The sequence below is a fragment of the Gobius niger genome (genome assembly GCF_951799975.1).
Source record: "Gobius niger genome assembly, chromosome: 1".
In the NCBI taxonomy this organism is placed as follows: domain Eukaryota; kingdom Metazoa; phylum Chordata; class Actinopteri; order Gobiiformes; family Gobiidae; genus Gobius; species Gobius niger.
The window spans coordinates 43,871,267-43,877,266 of NC_136852.1; positions in this window are offsets into that span (position 1 = coordinate 43,871,267).

Sequence of the window (6,000 nt, forward strand, 5' to 3'; positions counted from 1 at the left end):
AAAAAAAAGACAAAAATGTGGCAAAAAAAGACAAAAAAAAAGACAAAAAAGTTACAAAAATGAGTTGAATACCCAACAAAAAAAAATGATGGAGAAAAAAATCTGTTGACGTGAGGAAAAAGATCCTTTCGGTTCAGGCGGGAGTTAAGAGGTTAAACTTGGTCTAAAAAACAACACGCTGACGCCAAATGATATAGTAAACAACACATGCGCAAGGAAAGTGTTATGTCTAATGGTAAAGGAATGTTATTTACACAGAGGCGATCCGCACAAAGGCGCTGCGGACGTCAGCTTTCGTAAGTCTCTGCAGCTTTTGTATGAGTCAATTCCTCACTTACGTTCGGTGCAAAGGTTATTTTACTGAGGACGCTTTTTTCCTGTGGGGAAATTTGGTCCCCACATGAGAAATTCTCAAACCCCAACATTCAGTTCAGAGTGCACATTTTAAAAACATCGGTGAGCATGAAGGCCTTAACCGAGTGCATTTTCTCCAGTAGAGCTTTACAGTGCAACGCCTCATTTGAAAGCCAAGGCCTTCAAAACTTCTTCCTCGTTATGATCATCACAGTTTCGCAACAAAAAAGCAATGAAAATGTCATAAAAAACATGACGAAGACGCAACAAAAATGTGGTAAAAAAAAAAAAAGTGTCTATAAAAAATGTGACAAAAATGACTAAAACATGAAAACAAAAATAAGGAAGAAACCTGGATTAGGTTTAGGGGTAGAGCCGAACTGGAGAAAATGTGCTCGGTTGAAGGAATAGTTCACTGTTTTTCCATACTGAGATATGTTCTTACCTGAGCTTAGACGAGTTGATGCGTACCTGTCTGGTCACATGGACTCAATGAAGGCCGTGTAGATCTGCACCAGCAGCCAAGGTTTTCAACATTTCTACAATACTTCATACTTCATATCACATTTTAGAGACATTAGTCATTTTCATTGGAATAGCAGAATTCGACAAGTCTCTTTTCTGCCGCTTGTTACATAAAAGTACCTCATCATGTAAAAGGTTAATACAAGTGTAATGTGTGTGTAATCGTGAGTTAACGCTTTAACGTTGACAGCCCCAAATTTGACATTTAATTTGTAACAAATTATGAATAATATGTTACTGTTTCTTTGAAGACATTGGTCCTCAATCTGTGAGATATTTCTGTGACGTCCCACCAACATTAATATATACCACAGAGATGTCAAAGAGACTCCATGCGACTCTTTGAGATCTCCTTGACAGGTCTCAGAGACATTGCAGGGACGTCGCAGAAACGTCTCACAGGTTGAGGACAACAAATGGAATTCGCAACTTTACCACAGCTGCTTGCGACTGCGTAGACCTCTCGGAGACCATGCGGAGACTCCGCTGAAATCGAACCAGGTAATTTTTCACCAAGACCATGACTAGTCTGCAGATCGGTAAAATAGGCCCTTTGTTTGTGCACAATTAGTCCGAGTTTCGGAGACGTTGCCGAGTCACAGCAGTCTCTGTAATGTCTCTGCAACTCTCTCCGGTGAGTGGCAGGCCATTGGTCCTTGTAAGTTGTGAAACGTGCTTATAAACTCATCCCTGTGGAAAAATCGGGATGTTAAAAATGTGTTTGTGACGTCACAGTGGCTCAGTTTGTAGAGCAGCTCGTCCAAAAACCAAGAGGTTGTCAGTTTGTGTCCTGGTCTCTGCAAGTTGTTCTGTCCATAGGGAAGCATTTCATCCTGTGGTCGGTGGTGGTCGGAGGGATCGATGGTGCAGATTGGCAGCCTACCCCGGGGCAGCTGTGACTACAGGAGTTGCTTAAAGAGTGTGGAGTGAAAGAATGAGGACTTGTGCAGCGCTTTGAGAAACTTGTGACGCAGACTTGTAAAGTGCAATACAAGCATAAGCCATTATTGTTAAAATGTTAAGACCATAATTAAAATGATTACACTCCTCCTTTTATTGTGTAAACAGTAGAAGAAGAAAAAAAAATCAGCAAACGGGCTTTTGAGAAAGTTTGTGATCAAATCTATGTGATTTTTTAAAGGAACAAACTCTACTTCTCAAATCTATTAGTTTGGTTCAGAAAGTAAAACCATTAACAGTGGCTTCTTTGAGTAATATCTTGGCAGAGGAACTTGGCCACAGTGTGTGATGTTGCAATAAACACACGCAGGACAAAACAAGTGGGGAAAACCTGTGATGACAATGACGCAATATTTAAACATGCACCTCGTGAAAACAACTGGCAGACGATGAATGGAGAGCCACTCCCAAAGAAAACAGTATGAGGAAATCAAAAATATGATTTCTAGAAGCATCTACTCCTAATACTACAGATTCACTACAAGTGCTACTAAAAAAGTGTAAGGTTTAATCACATGACCATTTCCACCCACATGTTTGACCTGGTTATGTTTTTAAACAGAGCTCAAGTCTAAAATGCCCAACAATAAGACTGTGGAAAGCTGAAAAAACCTTTCTTTGACACAAGCATCTGCAGAAGCACAATCGACTGGCTACTTTCTACTTTGCGTTTGAAGGGGACAACACTCGTGGGCATCATCTCTTGTCTTGCCATTTGACTGTACCTACATTAATGCAAATGTCCAGCAGATGGCAGAGTTGTACATGTTATTGTTAAACAGCCTCCTTTCGAACTTTGGTACAGAGCAAATTAACCTCTGAACCCCCCCCCCCTGGATTTTCTCCAGTTCGGCCCAAAACTAAACGACCTACAGAACTGACCGAAACTATCGCCGCGTTCATGCCATGTTTTTGTCTCTTTTTTATCATGTTTTGGTTGTTTTTTCCTTCTCTTTTGTCGCTTTCTCGTTGTGTTTTTTATCTTTTCCGTTGTGTTTATTGCAATTTTTGTTATGTTTTTGTTGCTTTTTTGTCAAAGAGCAGTGTTTTTTTCACTACCATATCGGAGCTGTGTACTTTACCCTTTGCTCTTCTCCCTCTGGTCTACGCCAACTGCTCCATCTCCAGCCATCAGTCCTGTTTGGATGAAACCAGGCACAAAGTCCCCTGTTTCAGATGGTGTTGCAGTCTTCAGCCTTATCCACAGGGGAAACCCTGCATACAGGGATTGGACAAGCAGAACTGAAGCTCCAGCAAGGACTGGACGCTCTGCGATCGTAGCTCGTCTGCTGAGCGACTCCCATCTGCCCCGGGTCTCTAGCCTGTCCGGGAGTGGATTTCTCTCTCTGTGGTTCTCCCCGAGGTTTCTTTTTTTTTTTTTTTTTTTCCTCACTGTGTCGGAGAGTCTAAGGTCAGGGGACACCAACGCAGCTCATCACCTGCTGCCGACGTCTATTTGGACTTAACGTTTGCCTGGATACTTTATTTGCCTGAACTTTACTTTGTCTTGTTTATTGTTTTGTTTAATTGCTTTAATGTTCGCACAGTCCTGTGAGGAAACTCCTGCTGTGATATTGGGCAACACAAAACAATTGATTGATTGATATTTTCCGATTGTGAGTGTGTCTGTCTGCAACTGTAAGCCAGTGAGGACATGCACACACACACATGCAATTTTGAAAGTAATCGTTAGAAATAACCCGTTATTCACGTTCATCAACACAAAATTGCAAGGTTGGCAAATGCTGAAGCCAAACAAAATGAAATTGAATATCACAGAAACAAGCACAAACTAAAGCTAATGGGACTATTGAACGACAAAGGCCCAGTCTGTTACGTATCAGGCTGAACCCAAAATCAGACACAGGTCCGATCCAGACAGAGCCGAACCAGGCAGGACGGAGTGGAACCAGGCAGGACAGAGTGGAACTAGACAGGACGGAGTGGAACCAGACAGGACGGAGTGGAACCAGACAGGACGGAGTGGAACCAGACAGGACGGAGTGGAACCAGATAGGACAGAGTGGAACCAGACAGGACAGAGTGGAACCAGACAGGACGGAGTGGAACCAGACAGGACGGAGTGGAACCAGACAGGACGGAGTGGAACCAGGGTATGGACGGAGTGGAACCAGACAGGACGGAGTGGAACCAGGCAGGACGGAGTGGAACCAGGCAGGACGGAGTGGAACCAGACAGGACGGAGTGGAACCAGGCAGGACGGAGTGGAACCAGGCAGGACGGAGTGGAACCAGGCAGGACGGAGTGGAACCAGGCAGGACGGAGTGGAACCAGGCAGGACGGAGTGGAACCAGGCAGGACGGAGTGGAACCAGACAGGACGGAGTGGAACCAGACAGGACGGAGTGGAACCAGACAGGACGGAGTGGAACCAGATAGGACAGAGTGGAACCAGATAGGACAGAGTGGAACCAGGCAGGACGGAGTGGAACCAGGCAGGACGGAGTGGAACCAGGCAGGACGGAGTGGAACCAGACAGGACGGAGTGGAACCAGACAGGACGGAGTGGAACCAGGCAGGACGGAGTGGAACCCGGCAGGACAGAGTGGAACCAGGCAGGACGGAGTGGAACCAGGCAGGACGGAGTGGAACCAGACAGGACGGAGTGGAACCAGATAGGACAGAGTGGAACCAGACAGGACGGAGTGGAACCAGACAGGACGGAGTGGAACCAGACAGGACGGAGTGGAACCAGGCAGGACGGAGTGGAACCAGGCAGGACGGAGTGGAACCAGGCAGGACGGAGTGGAACCAGATAGGACAGAGTGGAACCCGGCAGGACAGAGTGGAACCCGGCAGGACGGAGTGGAACCAGGCAGGACAGAGTGGAACCCGGCAGGACAGAGTGGAACCAGGCAGGACGGAGTGGAACCCGGCAGGACAGAGTGGAACCAGACAGGACAGAGTGGAACCAGGCAGGACGGAGTGGAACCCGGCAGGACAGAGTGGAACCAGGCAGGACGGAGTGGAACCAGACAGGACGGAGTGGAACCAGACAGGACAGAGTGGAACCAGACAGGACGGAGTGGAACCAGATAGGACAGAGTGGAACCAGGCAGGACGGAGTGGAACCAGACAGGACGGAGTGGAACCAGACAGGACAGAGTGGAACCAGACAGGACGGAGTGGAACCAGACAGGACAGAGTGGAACCAGGCAGGACGGAGTGGAACCAGATAGGACAGAGTGGAACCAGGCAGGACGGAGTGGAACCAGACAGGACGGAGTGGAACCAGATAGGACAGAGTGGAACCAGGCAGGACGGAGTGGAACCAGACAGGACGGAGTGGAACCAGACAGGACGGAGTGGAACCAGGCAGGACAGAGTGGAACCAGACAGGACGGAGTGGAACCAGGCAGGACGGAGTGGAACCAGGCAGGACGGAGTGGAACCAGGCAGGACGGAGTGGAACCAGATAGGACAGAGTGGAACCAGGCAGGACAGAGTGGAACCAGACAGGACGGAGTGGAACCAGACAGGACGGAGTGGAACCAGGCAGGACGGAGTGGAACCAGGCAGGACAGAGTGGAACCAGGCAGGACGGAGTGGAACCAGACAGGACGGAGTGGAACCAGACAGGACAGAGTGGAACCAGACAGGACGGAGTGGAACCAGATAGGACAGAGTGGAACCAGGCAGGACGGAGTGGAACCAGATAGGACAGAGTGGAACCAGACAGGACAGAGTGGAACCAGACAGGACGGAGTGGAACCAGACAGGACAGAGTGGAACCAGGCAGGACGGAGTGGAACCAGATAGGACAGAGTGGAACCAGGCAGGACGGAGTGGAACCAGACAGGACGGAGTGGAACCAGATAGGACAGAGTGGAACCAGGCAGGACGGAGTGGAACCAGACAGGACGGAGTGGAACCAGGCAGGACGGAGTGGAACCAGGCAGGACAGAGTGGAACCAGGCAGGACGGAGTGGAACCAGACAGGACGGAGTGGAACCAGACAGGACGGAGTGGAACCAGGCAGGACAGAGTGGAACCAGACAGGACGGAGTGGAACCAGACAGGACGGAGTGGAACCAGGCAGGACGGAGTGGAACCAGGCAGGACGGAGTGGAACCAGACAGGACGGAGTGGAACCAGGCAGGACGGAGTGGAACCAGATAGGACAGAGTGGAACCAGGCAGGA